The sequence below is a fragment of the Coregonus lavaretus genome (assembly GCF_964263955.1).
Source record: "Coregonus lavaretus genome assembly, chromosome: 2".
Classification (NCBI taxonomy): domain Eukaryota; kingdom Metazoa; phylum Chordata; class Actinopteri; order Salmoniformes; family Salmonidae; genus Coregonus; species Coregonus lavaretus.
The window spans coordinates 66,355,371-66,371,035 of record NC_139989.1 but is presented as its reverse complement, the minus strand read 5'-3'; positions in this window follow the sequence as shown (position 1 = coordinate 66,371,035).

The following is a 15,665-nucleotide window of genomic DNA, read 5'->3' as shown; positions in this document are numbered from 1 at the left end:
AGAGTCTGTCTGCCTCTCCCTCTGTGTTAACTCAACCCCCCTATCCACAGTGATCCTTCACATCTGGTCAATATTTGAACATTTCCCAGTCGCTCTATCTCCCATCCCTCTCTCCCGTACCTCTCTCCTATCCCTCTCTCCCCCTATCCCATCATTGATGCAATGGTTCCAGAGCCCTACACTTCTTAGCCCGCTCTAGGATGAGAGGAGAGAAAAAAGACAGTGAAAGGATCCATACAACTCATTCAGGGGAGGTTGATAGACCCAGCATCGCCCTGCCCTAACGATCATCTCTGATTATCATTACAGTGTATATTAGGGTTGTGTCCCTAATGGCACCATGATCCCCATATAGTGCACTACTTTTGACCAGAGCCCTATTAACCATGGTCAAAAGTAGTGCACTATATAGGGAATAGGGTGCCATTTGGGATGCAAAACCAGGGCTTTTTAGGTCTGGTGTGAACAATATCCCTCACTACACATCCAAGGTCTATTATTGATGTGCTTGTATAATATCTATGTCATAACTCGCTGATATGACTCCTGGCCGCAGCAATTTGTGACGTGATTTATTGAGGCCAAGGCAATGTGTGCAGATGTCATTTCATCATCCTCTCTCTCTGTCTGTCTCTCTCTCTCTCTCTCCCCCCTCTCTTTTACTCCCTCCTTCCTTCCCTCCCTCTCTCTTCCTCTTTTTGTCATATCCAGCCTCGTCAGGGCCTGGTGGTAATAATCATCTAATATAATCCTGGACGGATATGGAACGGGGGGGAATGGGGAGGGTTTTACAATTACAATTCCTTCGAGGTGGCTCGTCATTAGAACCCTGAACTAGATTTAAACTGACCACTGACAGGGAGGGAAGTGTATTACAAATCATTATTGAATTCCTTGGGCCGTAATTTAAGAACAACAGTGCTAAGGCCCATTTCCCTCCTCCGCTGCTGCCTCCTAGTCGTCCTGACACACACACGCACACGCGCACACACACACACACACACAAACAAACACACACACACAGACACACACACACAGATGCATACAGGCACACATGCACACATTCACAAACACACACAGACACACAAGGACACACACACACGCATACACACATACAGGGAACCGCACACACACGCACACATATACACACACACACACACACACACTGACTGTAGCTATCAGATGGGAGGCAGAACGTGGGCATATGCTGCCTGAGTATCTGTTGAAAGATGACAGGTGGTTGCCGTGGTATTTACATAATTATGGATGTTGCAAGCAGGACTCGTATCAAGCCGTAAACAAATCCATATGGCCTTTGGTAGACTAAAGCACTTCACCCCAAAACTATTTAAAACTGAGAGCCAAACATGCCAGGTGTGCTATGCATTACCTGGCAAGAATCCGACTAATGCAAGGGAAAGTAATAAAGAGTGAAATTGCAGTATGCAACACTATGCCTACTTCATCTGTCCTATCTAGTTCAGAACCCATTATAAAGCAGAGGGCTCCTCTCTGGCTCATCTACCACTTGTTGTGTCCTATGATGAGTGTCTGCTGGATAGGCTCCATGCAGTGGGGTGAGAGATGTCAGAGGATACAAAGAGACAGCGGCCATTATCAGTGAAGAGAGCATGTACATTTTGACATTTACATTTTAGTCATTTAGCAGACGCTCTTATCCAGAGCGACTTACAGTTACTGTACTGTTCTATCTCCTCTCTTCGCTATAAACTAAAGAGCAGAATGCTTTGGAGAGATCTCCAGCCCAGCACACAGTCTCATGTCGCTGGCTTAGATCGGCCTTGGCTCGTAGAGACAGCAGAGTACATGCCCTGTAGTTTAATTCCATTACAGCTCAGGGACAACCAGGGAACAGTTCTTACTATCTGAAGAGTCACGGGCCACAGCCAAGCTAAACGGCCCACAGTTCAGTGTAATGTTTCAATGGGGCTCAGAGGACCAGGCACTGCAGCTTGACAGAAATACACAACCATTTCCCATGTCTTTTACAGTCACACAATAGCCTGCCCTACGGGTACTGCGTGGGATGTTGTTGGCTGGTATTCTGGTGTAAAATAAGACAATGACACAGTCTGCACATAGGCCCTATGCTGTAGAAACTTGCATTCAAGGAAGGAGTAAGTCGATATGTATTAAGTAGTGACAGCAGTAATGTGTTTTCAGGTCTGCTGTACAATATGTGATATGCTAACCTCTCTCTCTCTCTCTCTCTCTCTCTCTCTCTCTCTCTCTCTCTCTCTCTCTCGCTCTCTCTCTTCCTCCCCCCTCCCTCTCTCTCTTCCTCCCCCCTCCCTCTCTCTCTCGCAATAGTGACCCCTCTCTGGCAGGCCTTCCCATGGGTGACCACAGACAGCACCGGAAGAACCTTCCCGTATGAACCCCACGCTATGGTCCACCACAACAGGGTTCCGCAAGCACAACCACCACCACAGCCACAGCCAAAACACTGGGACCAACAGCCTGGAATGCAAGGTACAGTAACCCAAAACCTAACCCTTTAACCTTACCCTAACAAAACCACGACCACAGGGACCAATAGCCTTGTACAGTACAGTAAACTCTCCCAACCTCATGACCTGGATCATGTCCATTAGGGACACAATATTTTGAAACAGGGAGATACTACCTGAATTTGTCCAATACATTTGTTTTGTTTTTGGTGTCCATTTTGGTACAGTGTGCCTTACTGAACACAAAATAGTAGTACCACCCTGCCCAAAATATTATTCAGCTTCAAGGATACTAGTCCTTAGCCCCATAATGAATCCCTAACGCACAACTTTTAGTAAGCTAACCCCTATTCTTTATTGAAAAGAATGAAGAACACAGCTTTGAGCACTTATCCTTTGTCATGATTTACTTCTCGAGGGTCGTCTGAGGTGAATCAGAAGTGAATGTAAAAAGCTTATTTTGGGGTTCATCCTCCCTGCAGCTTCAAGTAGAACAGCTAGGCCTGTTAACTAGATCAAAATGGCCGGCGAAAAGCCTTTAGTGCTTTGAAAAAAAACTGATATTCCAAATGAGATGGAAGGAAGAAGGGAAGATGGAGTGCTCAGAATGTGACACAGTAACCCTCGACGCGATTAGTGCGTCTCAGAGCGTTGGCTGCTAATCCTATTTAAAAGCACTTTGGTTGTCACCGCCGCCATAATCTTACTGCAAGCCAAGCGTTGCTTCTATGACACTTCGGGGGAAAAACAGAGATGGAAAAAATAAAGCTGTTATTGTACCTTTAAGTTGGTGGCTGAATACAGTCTTTTCGGTTGAATGTCATAGGTTTGAATAGATGTAGTCAGTGACATTGTCGGTAGTGACAGAGAAATGTAAGGATTTTGATGCACAATATTTTATTGCTTTCTTAGGAATATATGATAATGTTTTAAGACTGATAGACAGTATATAGTCTAATTTGTAGATACTAATTCCTCGTTCTCTTTGTCAATGGCCTATATCTCTTTAAAGTGCATACAGTGAGGAAAAAAAGTATTTAGTCAGCCACCAATTGTGCAAGTTCTCCCACTTAAAAAGATGAGAGAGGCCTGTAATTTTCATCATAGGTACACGTCAACTATGACAGACGAATTGAGAAAAAAAATCCAGAACATCACATTGTAGGATTTTTAATGAATTTATTTGCAAATTATGGTGGAAAATAAGTATTTGGTCACCTACAAACAAGCAAGATTTCTGGCTCTCACAGACCTGTAACTTCTTCTTTAAGAGGCTCCTCTGTCCTCCACTAGTTACCTGTATTAATGGCACCTGTTTGAACTTGTTATCAGTATAAAAGACACCTGTCCACAACCTCAAACAGTCACACTCCAAACTCCACTATGGCCAAGACCAAAGAGCTGTCAAAGGACACCAGAAACAAAATTGTAGACCTGCACCAGGCTGGGAAGACTGAATCTGCAATAGGTAAGCAGCTTGGTTTGAAGAAATCAACTGTGGGAGCAATTATTAGGAAATGGAAGACATACAAGACCACTGATAATCTCCCTCGATCTGGGGCTCCACGCAAGATCTCACCCCGTGGGGTCAAAATGATCACAAGAACGGTGAGCAAAAATCCCAGAAAAACACGGGGGGACCTAGTGAATGACCTGCAGAGAGCTGGGACCAAAGTAACAAAGCCTACCATCAGTAACACACTACGCCGCCAGGGACTCAAATCCTGCAGTGCCAGACGTGTCCCCCTGCTTAAGTCAGTACATGTCCAGGCCCGTCTGAAGTTTGCTAGTGTGCATTTGGATGATCCAGAAGAGGATTGGGAGAATGTCATATGGTCAGATGAAACCAAAATATAACTTTTTGGTAAAAACTCAACTCGTCGTGTTTGGAGGACAAAGAATGCTGAGTTGCATCCAAAGAACACCATACCTACTGTGAAGCATTGGGGTGGAAACATCATGCTTTGGGGCTGTTTTTCTGCAAAGGGACCAGGACGACTGATCCGTGTAAAGGAAAGAATGAATGGGGCCATGTATCGTGAGATTTTGAGTGAAAACCTCCTTCCATCAGCAAGGGCATTGAAGATGAAACGTGGCTGGGTCTTTCAGCATGACAATGATCCCAAACACACCGCCCGGGCAACGAAGGAGTGGCTTCGTAAGAAGCATTTCAAGGTCCTGGAGTGGCCTAGCCAGTCTCCAGATCTCAACCCCATAGAAAATCTTTGGAGGGAGTTGAAAGTCCGTGTTGCCCAGCGACAGCCCCAAAACATCACTGCTCTAGAGGAGATCTGCATGGAGGAATGGGCCAAAATACCAGCAACAGTGTGTGAAAACCTTGTGAAGACTTACAGAAAACGTTTGACCTGTGTCATTGGCAACAAAGGGTATATAACAAAGTATTGAGAAACTGTTGTTATTGACCAAATACTTATTTTCCACCATAATTTGCAAATAAATTCATTAAAAATCCTACAATGTGATTTTCTGGAGAAAAAAAATCTCATTTTGTCTGTCATAGTTGACGTGTACCTATGATGAAAATTACAGGCCTCTCTCATCTTTTTAAGTGGGAGAACTTGCACAATTGGTGGCTGACTAAATACTTTTTTTCCCCACTGTATGTATTTTATGGTTAGATATGCCACTCTATATTTTCATCTGATAATCACAAGATGTTAAATATCTTTAGACCACTCTGGCTATAGAATATTTCCTCTTGGCACGTCATGTTCCACTTAAAGTATTTGCCCGGTTTCCTATAATTCCAACAGCATCAGCAATTTTTTCTGGGTCATCTCAATATAATGATATATAGCCAATGGGACTCCTGATTCATCAAGCTAGCATTGTAAAATCTTCACGTTCCTTAATGACTTTACAATGCGTCTGTCGGCTCTCCTCTCCTCTCAGCTAGCTAGGCCTTAGCTCTTAGCACCGAGAGATATAGCAGGGCCAGCAGTAAACATGTGCCTGATGATTTACAGCCTCTCTGGGTTTGTGTTATCCACGTCATTTTATATGACTTTGTCTCTCTCTGCCTGTATTGTGCTGGGTGGAGAGAGCAAGGTCTGTATGTTGTGACTGTGATGGTTATCATTGAGACCAGGCATCTCAATAGGCCTCTGACCCATAGCTTTATGACCCTGTCTGCACCCCTTCCCTTCTTTTCCTCCATCCTCTCTCTCCGGCCTCCTTCCACCTCTCCTTCCTCAACCGTGGTCCTTGGTCACGCTGCATTCAGCTCTACTAAACCATATGGATTGTTTTACCATACAGGAGGAGACATACAGGATTTCTCTCCCTCAGGAGTGTTGCCGGGCAGAACTTTTTACAGCATCCAGTGCCAGTTGTCCTGACAGACATAGTGATGGAACAGCTGTGGGTCGGCCGGTCTGGTCTGGTCTGCCGTGGACAGTCTGCAGAGACCAGCGGTATCACATACAGACACAGACAGACAAACAGACAGACAGAAACACACACACACACGTGCTGTCTGTAGCCAACAGCAGCCTCGGTCTGTAGGTTTTCTAGGCCGACCCTGGCCTGTGGCTGGTCTGACATGTCTGTCTGGACTGTAATCTGTTCTCACTCTCTCTCCCGCTCTCACTCTCTCTCTCTCCCCTCTCTCCCTCTCTCTGTCCTTTTCCCCCTTGCTCTTTCTTTCTCTCTGTTCCTACCTTGCTCGCTCCATCCCTCCCTCTCCCTGTATTGCTCTATAAACTCCAACAAATCTAAATCTAATTAGCGTACCATAGCCCCTAGGTCTTTGATATCACCTTCACACAAAATATTTTGGAGAGGTTCTTCATTCACTGTCTGGTTCCCAAATAGCACCGTATTCCCTATATAGTGTGCTACTTTTTACCAGGGCCCATAGGGCTCTGGTCAAAAGTAGTGCACTATGTAGGGAATAGGGTGCCATATGGAACGCACTCTGTGTAATGGAAGAGCTCAGCTGTGGTCTGTGGCACCTAGCAGCACCATGTAACGTGGCCGGGCTATTAGCGACAAGGAATTAGTATCTGTGTGTAATGAGATAGGAATTAACTGTATCTGTGTGTGGCTCATGTCCAAGATAAGCTAGAACACCTGCCAATCACATAACAGCTATTAAACAGCATCTGCCTGTCAAGTTAGCATGGAACAAAAAAATAATAATAGGACTGAACGACGTGCACTTCATCATTGTCACGACTCCTCTCCCTCCTTCTTCGGGCAGGCTTCGGCATTCATCGTCAACGGCATTCTAGCCACTGCCGCTCCTCATCTCATCATTCCATTTATTTTGTCTTGTTTATTACACACACCTGGTTCATATCCCCTCATCAGTACCTGTATATGTGTTCCCTCTGCCCCCTTGTCTTTGTGTGTGATTGTTTATTGTGGAGGAGAGAGAAGCTCGGTGAGCTCTGTGTATTTTGTATCGCCGGGAAAATTCCCTATGTGCCTTGTATTTTCAAGTGCGCCTCTTTTGCATGTTTCTTTTACGCATTACTGCGTAACTCTATGGAGAGGAGCACCTGCCTGGAGTCGTGGCACGGGTCCGGGAGCATTCGACTATGCCAACCAGCTTGGGAGAAGCGATGGTCGTCCAACGCCTGGAGAGGAGAGGACCCGATCTTTCGGGACCAGCTGAGCGACCAGACCCAGCCACCCACACCCCAGCTCCCAGAGGGATTCACATATCTCGACCACAGGATTTTGACAGGACAGCTGCCAGGGATTCCTCCTACAAATAGATTTATACCTCTCTCGGCTCCATCAGAGCGGGAGAAGGTGTCCCCCCTCGTCTCCTACCTCTTGGTGAAAGCCCTGGAGTGGGGCAACACGGCCTGGAGTGAAGGAGCAGCCGCGTTGAACAACTACGGAGAGTTCGCTCGCCTCTTTCGGGCCGTCTTCGATCACCCGCCCGAAGGTAGAGAGGCGGACCAGCGGCTGGTCCACCTGAGGCAGGGGACGAGGACAACGCAGGACTTCGCCTTGGAGTTTCGTCCTCTAGCGGCTGGGTCCGAGTGGAACGAGCGGGCCCTCATCGACCACTTCCGGTGCCATCTATGAGAGGACGTCCGAAGGGAGCTAGCCTGCCGGGACATCATGTTGTCTTTTGATCAACTGGTGGACATGGCCATCCGGTTGGACAACCTACTGGCTTCTAGAGGACATCCTGGAAGGGGCCTGCCCGTTCTAACCGTTCACGAGATGATGGAGCTGGGTGGAGCAGCGATCCGGGAGAGCGGAGGATGACAGAGCCAGTGTCACTCTTGTGGCAAGGGAGGACATTTTGCTGCACGCTGTCGTCTGCGTTCTTTTGGGTCTGAAGGCGGCAGGCAGGGCACTCTCGCATCACCCCAGGTATCGAACACCCACACTCGTTCAAAGCCCTCTGCTGCGCAATGTACCTTACACATCAATTTTCCTGATTACACTGTAGTTCCCCAGTGTAAGGCACTGGTCAATTCAGGCGCAGCTGGGAACTTTATGGACAGGTCATTTACACATAGTCTAGGCATTACATTGGTTCCCCTATCCATTCCACTCCCCGTCAGAGCACTTGAGAGTTGACCATTAGTGTCTGGGTTCGTTAGGGAAGTTACAGCACCGGTCACTATGGTTACGCACGAGACTCATCGAGAGCAAGTCACTTTTTTTATTATTGAGTCTCGTGATTTCCCTGGTTAGCACTACACAACCCCACCTTTTCATGGCCGCAGAGTGTTCTCACGGGCTGGTCGCGAAAATGTCAGGGTAGGTGTCTAGGTGTTTCCTTTGGTGCAACCATGGTGGAAAGTCCAGACACTACCTCCACCGTGCGCATTCCCCCCTAATACCTAGATTTGGCGCACGTGTTTTCCAAAACGCAGGCGACCAAATTACCACTTCATCGGGCGGGGGATTGCACAATAAACCTCCGGGTAGACGCTGTGCCTCCCAGGAGTTATGTGTATCCCCTGTCGCAGGCTGAAACGGAGGCTATGGACACATACGTCTCTGAGTCCCTGCGCCAGGGGTTCATACGTCCCTCCACTTCGCCCGCCTCCTCAAGTTTCTTTTTTGTGAAGAAGAAAGACGGAGGTCTGCGCCCTTGCATTGATTACCGAGCACTGAACAAGGGGACAATACGTTATAGTTATCCTCTACCCCTCATTCCGTCTGTGATCGAGTCAATGCATGGGGCGCGCTTCTTCACAAAATTAGATCTTCGGAGTGCGTACAACCTGGTGCGTGTCCGAGAGGGGGACGAGTGGAAGACAGCACAACCACGGGACATTACGAATACCTGGTGATGCCTTACGGTTTGATGAATGCTCCATCCGTCTTCTAGTCCTTTGTGAACGAAGTGTTTCGGGACATGCTTGGTCGCGGTGTGGTGGTGAACATCGATGACATACTGGTGCCTTACTCTGCGCCCAGAGTAAGGCACCTAGGCACCTCCCAGCGGGTAAGTTACAGCACTTACCGGTTCCACAATGGCGTGGTCCCACTTGTGTATTGACTTCCTTACTGATCTTCATCTCTCTCAAGGTAACACCACCATCCTGGTCATTGTGGACCTCTTTTCCAAAGCCTGCCGCCTCCTTCCTCTGCCCGGTCTCCCCACGGCCCTGCAGACTGTGGAGGCCCTGTTTACACGCGTCTTTCGGCACTACGGGGTGCCAGAGGACATAGTGTCTGACCGGGGTCCACAGTTCACATCTAGGGTCTGGAAGGCGTTCACGGAACGTCTGGCCTCTGGTTTTCACCCTGAGTCTAATGGGCAGGTGGAACGGGTGAATCATGATGTGGGTAGGTTCCTGCGGTCCTACTGCCAGGACCGGTCGGGGGAGAGGTTGGTGTTCTTGCCATGGGCCAAATATGCCCAGAACTCTTCCACTAACCTAACGCAATTTCAATGTGTTTTATGTTATCAGCCGGTTCTGGCACCGTGGCATCAGACCCAAACCGAGGCTTCTGCGGTGGATGACTGGTTTTGGCGCGAGGAGGAGAAGTGGAATGCGGCTAATGCCCACCTCCAACACGTTGTGCGTCGCCAGAAGGCCAATGCTGACCGCCACTGCAGTGAGGCCCCGGTCTTTGTACCGGGTGATCGGGTCTGGCTCTCGAACCGGAATCTGCCCCTCTGCCTGCCCTGCCGGAAGCTGAGCCCGTGTTTTGTGGGGCGGTTCAAAGTCCTGAGGAGAATAAATGAGGTTACTTATAGGTTACTACTCCCTCCAGATTACCGCATTAACCCCTCGTTCCATTTGTCTCTCCTCAGACCGGTGGTGGTTGGTCCGCTCCAGGAGTCTGAGGTGCGGATGGGTCCCTCCGCCCCCTCTGGACATCGAGGGGGCCCCGGCGTACTCCGTCCGTTCCATCCTGGATTCAAATCAAATTTTATTGGCCACATGCCCCGAATACAACAGGTGCAGACATTACAGTGAAATGCTTACTTACAGCCCTTAACCAACAGTGCATTTATTTTTAATAAAAAAGTAGAATAAAACAAAAAAGTGTTGAGAAAAAAAGAGCAGAATGAGAGAGAGATAGATCAAGGAGAGAGAGAGAGACAGAGAGAGAGAGAAAAATACGAAGATTCAAGGTACTGAGTGCACAACTGACAATTCAGTTATTAATTTTCACAATCAATATGGGCAGTCTGGGGATATGGGCAGTCTGATATTTTGGTTGGTCTCTGTCGGGCAGGTAGTGTGTCCCTCTATCCTCTCTGTCCCCGCTCCACTCTCAGACAGAGTAGCCTAATGTGTGTCCCAAATGGCACCCTATTCCCAACATAGTGCACTGCTTTTGACCAGGGCCCATAGAGAACAGGGTGCCATTTGGGATGTAATCTCAGATAGAGTAGCCCTTGCTGGGCCCAATCCTGCCCTGGGTCGTTCATCACCGATAAGGAAAACCATCTTGTATGGAGAAGCCAATCAGGTCTCCCGGTGGGGGCCTTTTTTCTGGAGCTTTCTGAGCTGATCCAGTGGAGCAGTCCGTCAGACAGAGCGCCAGTCCCTACCAGCCCAGGCACAGCTGACAGAGTCATCTATTTCGAGTCCACACCACTATGGGACCCAGGCTGGGCTGGGCTGTCACAGGCAAGGACCTCCAGCAGCACTTCAGTTTTCAGGCCCTCTGACTCATTCCATCAGGCCTCTTCTACTCACCGAACCCAACCCCAAATCCCTACCTCCCTCTCCTACCCTCATCATGGATGTTGACCTAGACTGATGGGTAAAACCACATTAGACTATAGACCCCACCTCCCCCTCCTCCCTCCATCTCTTGTTCCCCTCTTCCTCGTCAACCCCCCACTCCTCCTCTGCCATTCCTGCTTATCCCAGGAGTGAGTGGTGATGTGGAATGATGGGAAAATTTGAAGACAGGTGGAGGCAATGGCTGTCAGGGTTTTATCATACTGCATTAGACCAGTGGTTCCCAAACTGTGGGGCACACCCCCTGGGAGCAGCAGGGGGTGGCGCAGGGGACCGGCTTTAAACTTACTCTTGAAAGTTTTAATAGTGGAATGCACAAGGTGCAATTTCAAAATTGAGTATTGCATCATCAGTTCCTCTTGTCATGGTAGTCTTTGCATACCTTAGAGAGCTATGTATAACTTGTCAGAAATGTCCAGATTAACTACACATGTCAGCTAACATTTTTATATTTAGGTTTTTTTAGCCCATAGATATTGTTGTAATTTTTTAGTCACTCAAATATCACCTGAATACACATTAGACATGGCAAAATGTTAGCTTTAAAACTGCAACATTTCTCTGCACCCCATGACAAAATGTGTAGAATTGCAGGAAATAACCTTTAAACTTGCAAAATTTTCTCCACCAACAAGAGGGGTGTGAACAGTTTGTGTCATGAACAGTGCTTGTGCCCATAGAAATAGACGTTGCGCGGGATTGTTCCCTAATGCTGGAAGGGGGGCCCCGAGTGAAAAAGTTTGGGAACCCCTGCATTAGACCACCGTCTTAACACACTCCTCCTCCCTCCACACTCCACACTAGCTACGCCAAGGAGCCACACAGCCAGCAACCAGCCAGGCAGGCAGTCAGGCCCACGCCCATTGGGCGTCTATTACCAGAATGCTAACAACATTAGCACAAGTAATAGCACATTTCTATGGAGGCTGCTAGCTAAATATGCTAACGGGTGCAAACGAAATAAACAAATTACAAAGACAGACAATCCAGCTCATGAAGTTATATATATATATAGGTAGGAGCTACCAAATGTCATTTTTTGTGAGTTTGGACAATGACAAGCTAATGTGAACGAGAGACTGTGCAAGTGAACAAAGTTTTAATGTGTGCTTGTCTGAAGGAAGAACATTACTGCTCTGGAGCAGCATGTGTACATGCTGTGTCTGTGTGGAGTCTGGAGTCGCTAGGGCAACGGGCATGCCTGCTCAGCTCATAGAAGATGGGGGAGGAGCAGACAAGCTGAGAACAGAGAGGAGAAGAAACGCAATAAAATCTAAAGATAGATGTTACAGGATCGGGTCGCAGTTCCGGAGCGACCCACTAGGTGTCATCCTCCGACAACCTTAGGCAGCTCCTCACTCACAGTCTGGACTAATCATTTTCTTATTGGTGTCACCTGTGTCTACCTGTTCACCTGTGTTTTTATTTCCTCACTTCCCGGTGTTCCCTTGCTCTGTTTTCTCTGTTAGTTCTCATTGCCAAACAGTACTAATCAGTGTCTGATCACGAGACATATGTACAGGTACTTGAGAAGTGCGGCAGGTAGCTTAGTGGTTAAGAGTGTTGTGCCAGTAACCGAAAGGTTGCTGGTTCTAATCCCCAAGCTGACTAGGTGAAAAATCTGTTGATGTGCCCTTGAGCAAGGCACTTAACCCTAATTGCTCATGTAAGTCGCTCTGGATAAGAGTGTCTGCTAAATGACAAAAAAAAAAAAAAAAAAAAAAAAAGTGTTCTCCCTGCTTCATTGTTGTTTTCAGCCATAGTTAGTATTTAGTATGTTTGCTGTCAGCCTGTTTTTGGAGAACAATTTGCTCCTCCTTTATTTTTCCGTGACAAGTCTGTTATTTTGTATCCTGGTTTTGGGACCATCAGTAAATATCCTTGTTTCACCATCTCTGCCTACTGCCTATTGTCTATCCTGCACCGCACCTGGGTCACACCTCACACCAACCCTTACAGATAGCAGTGACACCTATACAGATAACTCATCCAAAGGGCTTTGACTTCTCAAACACGGCAGAAAGCTAAAACAATATGATGCCCCGTCACCTTATTAATTCAGCTACTTACTCATATAACTAGCAAGTTAAATTTAGGGGTGCGTTAACGCATTATTCTTTGCATAAGAAATATCTTGCTGCATTTTGTAAACGCAGATCTAAAATGCTTCTTATTGTAAATTCTGCTCGGCATCAAACTAATTTTGTACTTCAGTTGCACTTCTCCACTCAAATGAAAATTCACGAAAGGGCATTCTATCAGCAGACAGAGCTCTGACTGATGTGTAGCTACTTTTCTCCGGTACTTTTCTAGGTGTAGCCATCCTACTTTTCTCTGATAAAATGCAAGATACATTTTAAGCAACACTTTAGGAAATGTAGCTGGCTACATTCTTTCTATGATAAACATTAGAAATATGATGGCCATGCATCATTTCTGGAAAGAAGACCTTGCTTTTTCATTGTAAGCTTATTTACTTGTGTGGCTGCCAGCCAAATAGCGTTGCACTTCTGTTGTCATCTGATGAAAGTGAAGCTATTTTTTACCGAATGTGTTGCACTAATGTATTTTCTATGAAGATAAACTATAGTTGCACGTCCCTGATCACTCTATTCAAGCAAAAAACACTTTTGACTTTCAATATAAAACGCGACCCCTGTCAATACACAGCTGGACTCACCTGCTCCCGCTTTCTCCCGTTGTGCTATTTACAAACAAACACATGACTGGCTCAACTGTTCTGGGGAACTATGGTAAGCTTCATAATGTACAATAATTTGACAGGTGAAATGAAGAACGTGATTTGCATAATCTCCTAAATTATTGCACTGCAGGTTGACTGCATGTATTTACTTAAATTAACTACAAATATTAACATCTATTCAAAAACTTAAAAGAAATAGTTTCAACGTTATTGACGGTATTGAAAACACATCTCATGGCTATTTCCAAATACCCCGGTATACGGTATATACAGTATACCTGTGATGGGGTGATTTAGAAGGAGTCAGGCGCAGGAGGGTAAATCACAGAATAACAGGATTTATTCCGCAACACAAGGTTACGCAGTAAAGCGCCAAACCAGTGGTGCGTGTTCCCAGCCCGGCCCGGCCTGTTCCTGCTCCCCGCACCAGACCAGTGGTGCGTGTTCCCAGCCCGGCCTGTTCCTGCTCCCCGCACCAAACCAGTGGTGTGTGTTCCCAGCCCAGCCCGGCCTGTTCCTGCTCCCCGCACCAAACCAGTGGTGTGTGTTCCCAGCCCGGCCCGGCCTGTTCCCGCTCCTCGCACCAAGCAAGTGGTGCGTGTCGCCAGTCCGGCCCGTTCCTGCTCCCCGCACTAAGCCAGTGGTGCGTGTTCCCAGTACGGCCCGACCCGTTCCTGCTCCTCGCACCAAGCCAGTGGAGCACGTCGCCAGTCCGGCCCGGCCTGTTCCTGCTCCTCACACCAAGCCAGTGGTGCGCGTCACCAGCCCGGCCCGGCCTGTTCCTGCTCCTCGCACCAAACCAGTGGTGCGTCGCCAGCCCGGCCCAACCTGTTCCTGCTCCTCGCACCAAGCCAGTGGTGCGCGTCGCCAGCCCGGCCCGGCCTGTTCCTGCTCCTCGCACCAAGGCAGTGGTGCGAGTCGCCAGCCCGGCCCGGCCTGTTCCTGCTCCTCGCACCAAACCAGTGGTGTGCGTCGCCAGTCCGGTCCGGCCCGTGCCTGCTCCTCGCACCAGACCAGTGGTGCGTTTGTCCAGTCCGGCACGGCCCGTGCCAGTTCCACCGGTGCCTGGTCCGGCACCGGTCAGCTGCTCCACTCCGGAGCCAGAGCAGTCCGCTCCACCAGTGCCTGATCCAGTTCCGGTCAGCTGTTCCAATCCGGAGCCAGAGCAGTTCGCTCCGCCGGTGCCTGATCCAGCTCCGGTCAGCGGCTCCAGTCCAGACCATGACGTCAGCCCCTCTCCAGGTTCGGGGTGTCCCACACCAGGGTCCAGACTGGGCCTGGCGTATCGTGGTAGGAAGGAGAGGGGAAGCAACGCGCCAAGGTTGACCAGACCAGGGGCGCAACAGGGAGGCGAAGAGTGAGAGGTCATCACGCCCTGAGCCGGATCCGCCTCCGAGGCGGAATGCCCACCCGGCCCCTACCCTGTTATGTTTATGTTGTGCGGTCGGAGTCCGCACCTTTGGGGGGGGGTTACTGTCACGCCCTGACTCAGGGGACGCTTATATGTTGAGTCAGGGTGTGTATATTCCTTGTTGTGTTTGTTCTATGTTATAGGATCTAGTATGTCTAGATCTATGTTGGCCGGTGTGGTTCCCAATCAGAGGCAGCTGTCGCTCGTTGTCTCTGATTGGGGACCATACTTAGGCAGCCTATTGGCACTAGTGGGTTGTGGGATCTTGTTCCGTATAAGGTATGTTGTTTGTGTCTACCTTGGACTTCACGTTTCGTTTTGTTTCTTGTTTTGTCGAGTGTTTATTCAGTTTAAATAAACATGTATGCATATCACGCTGCGCCTTGGTCCGTCCCGTCCATGAACGAACGTGACAGAGTCTTTCTATTTGAACCAAAACACGCTACACATCTTCCATTCAACATCACCAAAGCAAATACTTTGTAGTATCTCTTCAAGAAACACATACCATCAGTTGAATTACACTCATAAATACAGATTTTACTCTATGCCATTGAAATGATCAATAAATTCCACAAATAGCTCAATTACAATGGTTTGTCATCTTACCCTCTGATACAAAATGAAGTTCCATCACTTCACTACGTTAGCTCTACCCTGATAATTAGTTCAATGGAAACCCTATATTAGCTTTGTACTATATTATACATTACGTCTATAACCACATTACTTATGATCAGTTTATTCCTTAAACTTTATCTCAATCACATGATTCAACAACGGTACAAACTTAGAAAACCCATATTAATTACTTCCCCACCCATGACGTACGTCTACATTTTGGGTGAGCAAGTTTAATACAGACATGGCACTCTAAT